Source organism: Phodopus roborovskii, unplaced genomic scaffold, assembly GCF_943737965.1.
Source record: "Phodopus roborovskii unplaced genomic scaffold, PHOROB, whole genome shotgun sequence".
Lineage (NCBI taxonomy): Eukaryota > Metazoa > Chordata > Mammalia > Rodentia > Cricetidae > Phodopus > Phodopus roborovskii.
The window spans coordinates 1,258,200-1,269,558 of record NW_026125546.1 but is presented as its reverse complement, the minus strand read 5'-3'; positions in this window follow the sequence as shown (position 1 = coordinate 1,269,558).

The following is an 11,359-nucleotide window of genomic DNA, read 5'->3' as shown; positions in this document are numbered from 1 at the left end:
CTTCTTGATGTAATCCATACTTGGATGAGTAGACTGAACAGAACAGAATGGCTTCCCTAATATAGATGGACCTCACCCAGCCAGTTGAAGACAGAAGTAAAGCAAAAAGGTTAAATACTCGGGATTTTATATGCCTGACTGCCTTGAAATGTGATGTTTTGATGAAAATATTAGCTTCTCTGGACCTATAGACTGTCTGAGGCAGCCCTCAAAACCTTTAAGTCTGCTTAATCCTGTGAGACAATTCCTTGCAATAAATATTTATATATTTTCAAACGTGTCTGATAACACCTTTATTGTATAATTGTATCTTGTATTTTATTATTTTATTATTTGTAAAAACTTAAGAATGGAGGGAGCGGAATGAAGCATACATCAAATACTCCTATGTTTGCAACATTTCTCTAAACCCAAACTTACTCCAAGATATAAATTGTTTTAAAAAGTAGTACATGCCATATGATCCCTCTTGAGGCCATTTTGAACTACAGAGTTAATGTTCACAAAATGTTAGCAATCTTTCCCTTAAGAAATTATTTTCTTCTTTGTAGCATTTTGTACTGCCTGACAGTTAAAAGATGAATATCATATAATTTTACTAAACTGTGGAAGTGCCTCTTTAAAACATTTGGGACTCTTTGACAAAGTGACCAGAAAGGCCATCAAACTCCCAAATTACAATTGTGATCTATATGCTGTTAGTATTTAATAGAATGTTATCCTCTTCTGGTTTCCTTATAAATACAGAGCATTTGCTGAAAAGACTGCAAGACTAACATTATGTCAGTCATACAACTAGAAAACATAATCCAGTTGTAGTAGTATTAGGAATATGTTGGCCCTGGCTATCTTAGTTCATTCAAGTTACTATAACTTAAATTACTATCACTTAATGCCCAAACTACCTTATAACCAGTAGATGTCTTATAACCAGTAGAAACTTGTCTCACAGTTCTAGAGGCAAAGAAGTCCATGACCAGAACATAAGCAAATTTGATGTCCCATCGGAGCCATTTTCTGGTTCATGGATGACCACATTACTTTGTCTCTTCATGACAGGAGAAACAAGGGACCTCTCTAAGGTCTCTTGTAAACCATTTACAAAAACTCCATCTTCATTTACTAATTACTCCCCAAAGGCCCCATTCCACACACCATCACTTGAGAGAGGGTAGAATTTCAGCATATGGATGGGGGCGGTGGTCACAAACATTCAGTCTATAAACTGCCCTGTTTGGAGCTTAATGGTTTATGTGACTTTGATAGTTACAACCATCACAAGGGAAGGGAAGCTCTTGGCTGCCGTTGTATGGCTCCGAGTAGTTGCAGATAACTGAGACACAGGGGTGAAGAACTATATCTCTTAAGTCATAGCTGAGCTTAGAGGGATTCAAAATCTGTTTTCTTCCCTTCTTTTCTTTATTCTTTTCATCCTATCTCCCAACATTCCTACTTCTGTCTTGTGATTGTTTCATAAATTCTGAAGTGAGCCATTTCTTTTCTGGTTTGTTGTTTGTTTCACTGCAAAAACCATAAGCATTTTGCATGTGGGATAAGTACCATCTTCATTTGTGTTCTTATCACCTAGCAGATCTCCCATCCACCTACCTAGGGATCTGAATGCTTGTCTTGACGGGAGACATGGTTGTGAACTTAACCACTGCTCCTAAGAAAATCCTCTGGGGTTTTCTAGTTTTTCCTAGTCTCCTTCTTTTCTTCTCTATTGGTTTTCTTGGTCAGACATTTTTTTCTAGGGATACAGCCCATTGCCTTCATTATGTGCCTTCTTAATGTGTCAACCATAGGCTCATTCGGGTGTTTGCATGGAGGATGTTTTCCCCTTAATTGGGGCTTTTAAAAAGTAATAATAGTCTATGTGAATGATTTCCATGATTCCCAAATGTTATTGGGCATCAGAGTCATTTGGAAATCTTGTTAAGAAATTATGAATAAATTTCAGGTGATGTTGGAACTGATGCTGATGTGCTGGTCCAGAGACCACACCCCGAGTCACTGACCTATACAGCATAAAAGTATAAAGTAGCTGTTTACTCTCCTGTTCATGAGACAAAGAAATTACCACCTGTATATCAATGTATAGAACTTAGCCACAAAATAAAAATAACAGGAAGAATATCCATATTTTGTTTAAAACTTGAGGTAAAAGATTGATTTCCTTGTAATTATTTCATTCAACTGAAATAATTTTCATGGAACATAAGTAAAGTTAAAACTGCTAAAGAAGGGGAAACTATTGGTTAATTCTACTAGGGTATGTAAAAAGGTTAATTATGGTATGTACATCTTGAAGATCCTCTTTCTGTGTGAACCACCTCCAGAAATACTTGCCATAGACCTGAAATAGAAATGATTACACGAGTAAATTATCACCCACACTCCTTGCAGGCATCATTTCATACCGAAGCCTTTTTTCTTTTCAGGGAATAATGGTTTTACATTTTACTTGTGACGGCACTTTAATAGCTAAATATAATAGGGGCATTATGCTAAAAAGTAAAAAGATTCCAAGTGAGACGATAAGTCAAATATAGTAATCTCATCTGCCAATGAATCTATAAAGCTTGCTCCTCCTTTCTTCCTGCTGTCCCCCAAATTCTGAGCCTACACGTAATCAGAGAAACTGAATAGCATAATAGAGAAAAACTAACAAGGATTCTAAAATTCCACTAGTGATGTCTTCTAGTTATGATCCTTTGGCCATATTTGTCCCACTGCTGATTTTCATAAATAAAATTTTGGTGGAAAATAGCAATGCTTGATGGTTTATATAGTATTTGACATGTCACTCATGACAGACCAACTATGTGGTCTAAAGCCAAAAATATTTACTTTCTCACTACTGACCAAAAAAAAAAAAAAGAAAAAAAAGATGCATTGACCCAGTCCAACATAATCATTTAAATGAAAAATCTGTCTTGAAGAAAGAGGCAGCTCAAAGTTCAAAGTTGCATATTTCAACACAGCATGAGAAGGCAGGTATCCACCTTTACCAACTCCTGTCCCAATCAAATCGTCAGACACCAAAGGACATTGGTGTAGGCTTGCATCTCACTGCAGTTTTCAAAGATCCCTTTCAAATGGCAGAGACACCCTCAAAAAATAATAAAACAGAAGTGTGCTTTGATGTTAGTTCAAAATGTATAAATGACATATTTTCTACACATCTATGAAGTATACCAGTAGTGTAAGACTGAGGGCTGTTTCTACAATACGACTATCACAGATGAAAGAAGTAATTGATTTTTTTCTTTCAGAAAATACACTAACATTATATTAGACAGTATTTTTCCTATGTGCAGAGTTCACAAAGGAACATGCTTGGTGACATGAATTCTTACTCTTGCAAGCTAAATTCACAAAATTGTCAAAAACGTGCATATCTTTCTGTAAGTTTGTTTTTTAACATATTTTATATACCCATGTTTAAAATAAAATTATATAATAGTGCTAGGTGACCCCTTGCTCTCCTGTATTTGTACATAAAGAAAAAATATTTATTTTGTAAACAGGAACCCCAATTCTATTGTTTCAGGAATGGCATTATACAATGAATTAAAGTATTTTCACAAGATAGGCCATTATGTTATTCTTTAGCTCTTCATTGGTTTTCTCCTACCAACTGTGCTGAGACTGATACATGAAGCAGAAAGCAGACCTCAGTCTGATTGGGGGTGGCTGGATCATCACATAAAGACATGTATTACCAGGTTTGCAGGACTGGACATGGCGTGGGTAGGCATTGAAGGGATATTTGAGAGAGCCTGGAAAGGAGGACAGGGGCTTGCCATGTAAATGCACACACTCCAAAAATGAACCATCACTTTTCATATAGATGCACTTGGGAGAATTTTCAAAAATTAGAATATATTCATTGCACACAATGGTGGGTTTTGTAAAGATACTTTCTCTTCAGTATATCACATACTTGATAATATTCCCTCCATCATGCACTCTATTTCTTTCCCTTATCTATTCCTATCAGATCCCTTCCTTGTCCTAAATAGTTCCTCCTCCATTTTCATGCCATGCATATATATGTACATATGTTGTGTATATATTATATAAAATATGAGATCCTCATATGAGAGACAATGTGCTATTTGTCTGAGTCTAGCTCAATTATTACTTAATTATGATCACTAGTTCCATCCATTTTCTTGCCAGTAGTGTAATTTCATTTTTGTTTATGGCAGAATAAATCCCTACTGTGTATATATACTGTATCTTCTGCATCCTGGACTGATTCCATAGCCTGGCCATTGTGAATAGTGCTAAAATAAACATAGGTATGCAGGTATCTCTATACTTTACTGACATATATTTCTTTGGGTTTATTCCCAGAAGTGATAATGTATAGATCATGGTGTAGTTCTCTTTAGTATTTTGAAGAATATACATACTGATTTTTATAATGATATGATCAATCTATATATGGACTCCTTCCCATTCATCCTTTTCACAATTTATTATTATGTTTTTGTTTGTTTTTCAACTATAGTTGTTCTGTTGGAATGAAATAGAATCTCAATGAAATTTGATTTGCTTTTTTTCTTTTCATGATTAATGATAATGAACATTGTTTCATACATTGATTGTCAGTTTCTATTTTGTATTTGAGAACTGTCTGTTAATTTCTGGAAGTTGAGGTTTTTTGTTCTTTATGTATACTAGATACTAATCCCCTTTCTGATGTTTAGATGACAGAGGATTTCTTGGGAGAATTTCTTGAACCATTTGTCTTTGTTCCTTTAGAATGTGTCTGTCACAGAGATTTTTCTCTGCCTCACTTTTGAGTAATTCAGTAAAGGAATGAGCATGAGTGCGTGAAGGAATAGATGTATGAGTAATGAGAGAGTTAACTCACATATAAGCAGCAGAGCTGTGAACCACTCTGACCTTCTCAGAGGACTCACTATACAGCTGGACAACTGGGCCTGGTAAAGAAATAACAAACATTCTACAAGATGAGACTAGAGATGAACAAACATACAAGGTAAGATTATAGAGTAACTTATATGCCACTCCATGCACTGAAATATATTAAATACTTGAACACACCCATGTGCCAATCCTCTGCCAATTAATATATGCCAAGTTCTTGTTAGGCTCTAGAACTACACAACTTGGCATCTGCCTTTACTGTTCCACTAAAGGAATAAGATATGGGATAAGGCTCTGGGTACAGGCTGTCTGTGGTCTGGTAATAATTTATCCCTAATTAGCTATGTGTATTTCAGTTTCTTGGTGGTTTAGTTTAGTTTCATCTGTAACTGGGGAGGGTGGGGGATAATAGTAACTGTAGTTGTGAGGATTAAAATGAGATGAGGTGTGTGAAATCGCCTAGCACATAGAAGTGCTCAGCAAATTTTAGGCACTCTTGTGACTGGAGAAAACAGACATTGGACAATAACTAAAATGGGGAGTTACAAGAAATGAGAACCACAATGTAATTTAGAGTGCTGTAGATCTGAGATTCAGGGACTACCTGTCTAGTGAAAGAATGGGTATATCTGTGTTTGTTGATTGAGCTATTGAAAAAGTCCATGTGTCCTTTATGCATGAGGTAAACATCAGACTTTATGACTAAAGAAGAGAATAATTGAAGTTGAGATGCCTGCATGGATACCAATAGAGGTCAGAATGTATATAAACATGGAAAGCATACATGGTGATATATACCAGAAATCCCAGAAAATTAGAGGTGAAAGCAGGAGGATTAGAAATTCAAGGCCAGCTTTAGCCACCTAGTTCATTTGAGGTCACCTTGGGCTATGTAAGACTGTCTCAAAAATCAATCAATGAATAAATAACCTAAGCATGAGTCAAGACAACAATACAACAACAACAAAAACAAACAAACAAACAAAAAACTAATAACCAGAAGGAACACCAGGGCTAGAACAGGAACCCAGAAGAGACTGAGCAAGAGTTGTCAATGAGACTGATAACCAGGGAGGTGGTGACATTGTAGAAACAAGAGAAGAGAAGGACAAAGAGAAAGATGGACATGGCCAATAGTATCATGTTCTGCTTCATTTTTAATAAGGACTGAAAATGGCCTACTGTATGTGACACTTAGGTCATCGGATTAGTGTCATCTAATACTCCTAGATCTTGACCAGGGTGTTTTCTGGAGATTCTATCCCATATTATAGCAAACATTAAAATGTATGAAATTCCAGATTAAGTATTTGTGTAGATGGAGAAAAGTATGTGTGGTAGATGGATGTTCGCATACTATAGCTACTACTAATGAATGGTTAAAACCAAGCCTTTGCCAAGTAACTCCAGCACATTCAGCACAGCTTTCAAGACCAGAGACCATGTGGTAGTGGAAACTCTGCTATAGCAGTTAACAGTGAACACTGTTCTGTAAATCACCACAAGTACTCTGTGGTGCAGGCCTATGGGGGTTTTGCCCTTGATTCTTTTATGAGCCAAGAAGCAAGTACACTTGAAGTAAAATATACACTTATGTCAGGCAAATTGATTTGGCAAAAGCACCATCTAATAAGTTGAGGTATATAGAAAATGTATTAACTCTTAAGACTATTTGGGCAACATTAGTTAGCCATGCTCAATTACTAAATGGTGCTTCTAGTGCCCCCAAAAGAGAATTCACCCTCACCCATAGTATCTCAGATGGTCCCCATGGTTATCTACCTTCTGATATTTGCCCTCCGAGATTATAAGTGCTTTTCTAACTATTAGATCATTGACCTACTTCCCACTTTACAGACAAGGAAATGGAAACTTATTCTAGGTTACTTGGCCAGTTAATAACAAAGCTTAGATTAGATATTTACCAGTTAAACTGGCTAGCTAATAATTAGCATTCCAACAATCATCTCAGTAAATGCTTGTTATCCAGAGTATGTCTGCACACTGAATGAAGCAGGCCATCTTTGGGGGTATTGCCTATCATGAAATAAATATCTCAGAGCCAATAGAGAATCAGGAGCTGCAATTCAAGGGTGATTGTTTTGGAAATGAGAAAAGAAAGAAAGGAAGGAAGGAAGGAGGAAGGAAGGAAGGAAGGAAGGAAGGAAGGAAGAAAGAAAGAAAGAAAGAAAGAAAGAAAGAAAGAAAGAAAGAAAGGGCTCCAAATCCACCAGGCTTTCTGCCTTGGGCTTATAAAGACTGAAAATGCTCACTTACCTGATGACAACATGGGCCTCTCAAGCCACTTGCGGAGGAAGGAAGAAAAATTGCCTCACACATGGCTGTTGTTCCAGTACAGGCTTATTATAACCAAAAGTCTACACTTCTTTGCAAATCATTCAGTGACTATGTCTCCACCCTTTTAGAAGAACAGATGTGTAAGGAAAAAAAGCAAGAAAAATGAGTCGCCAAGCATATGAAAGAAATGAGAGGCAAAGCCTCTAATTGTCCCAGCCTCTGTGCTGGTCAAGAGCTTCCAGGCACTGCACACAGGCTGCAAAGTTACGTTTACCTTCTAGAAAGAGAAAGTAAAGGCTGCAACATTCAGTTTTGCTCTATAAGTACAATTAAACCTTGACATAGCTTCTGGTTGTGGCTTGTGCATTATGAATATACTATATTTTCAAACTATAAGAAAAGCAATGTTGGGTATGATTTTTTTTCCTAAAATGGTAGGATTTTTTTTTTTTTTTTTTTTTTTTTTTTTGGTCAGTAAACTAAGAATTAGGGAGGATCTGATCTCAGAAATTGCATGAACATTTTGTTTGTTTTGTTTTGTCTTGTCCCTATGATTAGATTTAGGACTTAAGCACCAGAATAGCCCATTTTAATAAACACTGGGACCTCCCTGTAGAAGTGACACACACAAAAACAAGCCTGAATGAGGATAAAGGGATAGCCTGAAAAGGCAATCAAGCTTTCTTGTCTAAATAAATGATACATATGATTATTAACCTAAATAGATAGAAGGATCAGCAAGTTATAATTGCATTTAACTCTCTGGTGATCTTGGACTTCAGTAAGGCCTATGAATAGATAATAGCCATTAGAGGATTGATTCCTTAAAAAATAATCCTTTGTGTTTATACATCATCTTACAAGGCATGTAACTCCGTTTGGTGTTCTCATGTGAGTTGGGCAGGGCAGGTCTTATTCACCCCATTTCACAGATGGACAAATGGAAGCTGTAAGCAGTCCAGAGGAGTTCTTTCCATGGGCAACAGTGCCTCTAAGTCCTGGTGCAGTCCCTTACTGATGAAAAGTCACCCCCTTTGTTCAATAACAGCCAAGCCATCATTTAATAAAAGAAACATGCAGCTGACATATATTCATGGAACCTAAGCAAAGATCCCTTATCATCTGACACTAAAGATTGAAGTAAACTAGGAAAAGCACAGATCACACACTTCCAGTCAAGTGTCAGTAGACAACGTGTGCCTTGGTTAATGAATGTCTCAATGGCTCCCTCCACTTTGCTTAACTCTCAGTTCTCAGTGTCAATGAGTTCTGGACATGGACCAGGATATGTATCTGTTTCTCCAAAAGCGATTTGCTCTTGCTTTTGAGCTGAGGTTCCTGAAGCTGTTCCACACACTTTACCAGCTTGGTGGTGATGCTGAATGTGGCCAGCCAAGTGCTCCCCCAGAATGGCAAAGCATTCTTTATGGCCAGCTGTCCTGCTCATCTGATCCCTCAATTTGCATATGTTCCCTTACTGAACACGGGAGTTTTTCTTTCTGTTTCACCAAATGCAGGTGTGCAGTCATTCCGTGAGAACTACCATAATTGGTCATGGAAAATTGCCTCCCAGGTCCAAGGTCTGAAAAATATTATCTTTTCATAAGGACAATAAAAAACCCACAATATTTGTATTTTACCCCCCTCACCTCTAAAGGTCTTCTCTTTCTGCCAGTTGCAACCTCACAACCTCACATATGGCACCAGTCACTGTGATTGTTGGCAATTCTTTGTCTGTCCTGTGTCCTGTGTAGGTTTACAAGTTAAAAAATAAAATTTCAAAGCTATAAGTGGGTAATGACATGTATTGGCTTACTTTGCTCTCTGAAAAGCTCACCAAATCTCTTTTCTATATTTACTTCTAACTAATATACATATATATATAAGATATAATATATCTTATATATAACATATAAAATTATATAATATATACATCATTCAACATACAATGTAGAAAGTAATATAATATCCAAATAATATAACATAATCATTATATATTCTACAATAGTTATAAATATAAGACATTTATAATCACTGTAAATATAAAAGTATATATAATATTTATATTTACATACACTTCTACATTTACTTTTTTATATTTACTTCTAGAAATTGTCCAGATTTTTAAAGCTTCTTGACTCTATCATCTTTTCAAACACTACTTTCTTTTTCCTCCCACAGATTTCCCTATAAAATATCCTTGCTTCACAGCAAACTGGAATTCAGGTGGAACAACGTTGTCCTTTGTCTCCAATTTCATTTCTATGCTACCCGGAAGAAATAAGGGTGTTGTTGAGCTATACTAGGCTGTTGTAGGTAACCTGGGCTTATGAAAATATGGAGTGTCTTTGGACATAACTCCTCAGATTTGTCATAGCCAGAAGTCCAAAGGGTTTGTTAAGATCAAATATTTGCTCTTTGTTTAAATCAGGCCCTAGTGATAATAGGTATTTATTCCTTCATCTTTTAAAGTAACAGCCATCATATTACATCGTATATAAAGAAAGCTGAGATCTTCATGTAAACTGAGAATGTCATTCAGATTCCAGATTTCACTCACTAGCAAATATAAGATGGTTTCTAAATAAATACAAAAATCAGTTTAATGGGTAGGAATTGTTTCTTTACTCAAAATTTTCAGAACCCCTATATGAAGTATAAAAAAGCAACATAAGTTTCAATTCCAAATCCCTGCCTTTAGCAAGCTTTGCTTAAAGCTTTGCCAAAGATTTTTTTTTCTCAGCTTAAAATGATAAACTTGTAATTCAAACTTATGATCACATCTATGGGCATTCAACTTTCCGTTAGCTAGGGATGCAGCTTGAATCACAGAGTGCGTGCAGGAATCCCTAGAGTTGCTTCCCAGCCTTAATTAAAGCACACATAAAGTGTACCCTGTAATTCTAGAATTTAGGAAGTGGAGGCAGGAAGGCCAGAAAGTTCAAGATCATCTTTAACTACATAGGGAGTTCAAGGCTGGCCTAGGCTGCATGAGACTCTGTCTTTAAAAAATTAAAAAAAAAAAAAATGTAAATAGGAAAAAGAAATTTACATTTTGCAGCCAAGTGGGGGGGTGGTAAAGTTGGTGTCTTTAGTAAATTGAAGATGGGACCTTGAGTCTCTGCAGTGATAATTTGATTAGAGAGCAGTGCTGCTTATATTACGGTATTTGTTTGGCAGACACCAGACTGTCAACCTTTCTCTCAGGCTCTGTGAACCGGATAGGTCACTTGGCTAGAAGGGCTGGATAGGTAGAGTGGGGTTCTGACAATTCATACAGCAACTTGAGAGGCTTGGACGAACTTGAGAGACTTCAAATTTCAATAGACTTTGCAAACAAACGAAGTTAGTAGTTTGTGCCCTAGACACAGGCAGTTTTCCCCCAAATTTTCATCTTAAATATGCACTCTGATCAGCTCTATTCTGTTTCTGTGGAGCTGATTGGGGCAGGAAAGAAAGGGATTCTTGCAAAGTCTTTGTCCTTCTCAAATATCACCCCACGCCCTCCTCAGCTGCCTTCTCAGTAAGCCACCTCCCTCACCTGCCATTGTTGGAGCTCATTGCCACCTTTTGCACTTAAAATGGGGCCAACCTGCTTTCTTCAGCAGATTGCAGGTGCTAAGTAAATGGTGCTATTTGTAATAATAGTGGTGATGATAATGAATCCTAAGACACCCACAGGAATCCTGGTGAACTTTCTGTGATGTTACAGCCATGGCTGATGAACAGTGATAATGAGTGAAAATGAGGTGAAAAATCACTGTGAACGTTGTTGATGGCTTACTAATTGTCTCAAAAGAAGGGCTGTCCATAACAGACAAACGCCTTTTAAATAAACACACATCCAGCAGTGTAGACATACAGGGACTGTATCTCCATTTCCCCCCATTTTACAATAACCTGCTTCATAAAACAGAGGCACCAAAGGACTTGACAAACACTCCTGAGGTCAAGGGCTTTGGGAGGGGAGGATTAAGGCTGTGTTTGCTCTTTGTTCAATGTTGCATTGTTCCTGGGTCTGCAAGCCTGACTTTAGGGACTCCACCAACATAAACATAAAACTACCTAGTTATGAGCCAGTGTTTACACAGCCAGGATCAAAAGCACAAGACAGTCAGCCTCATTTGCATTTGCTTGCCAAAAAAGTCTTGATTCTTTT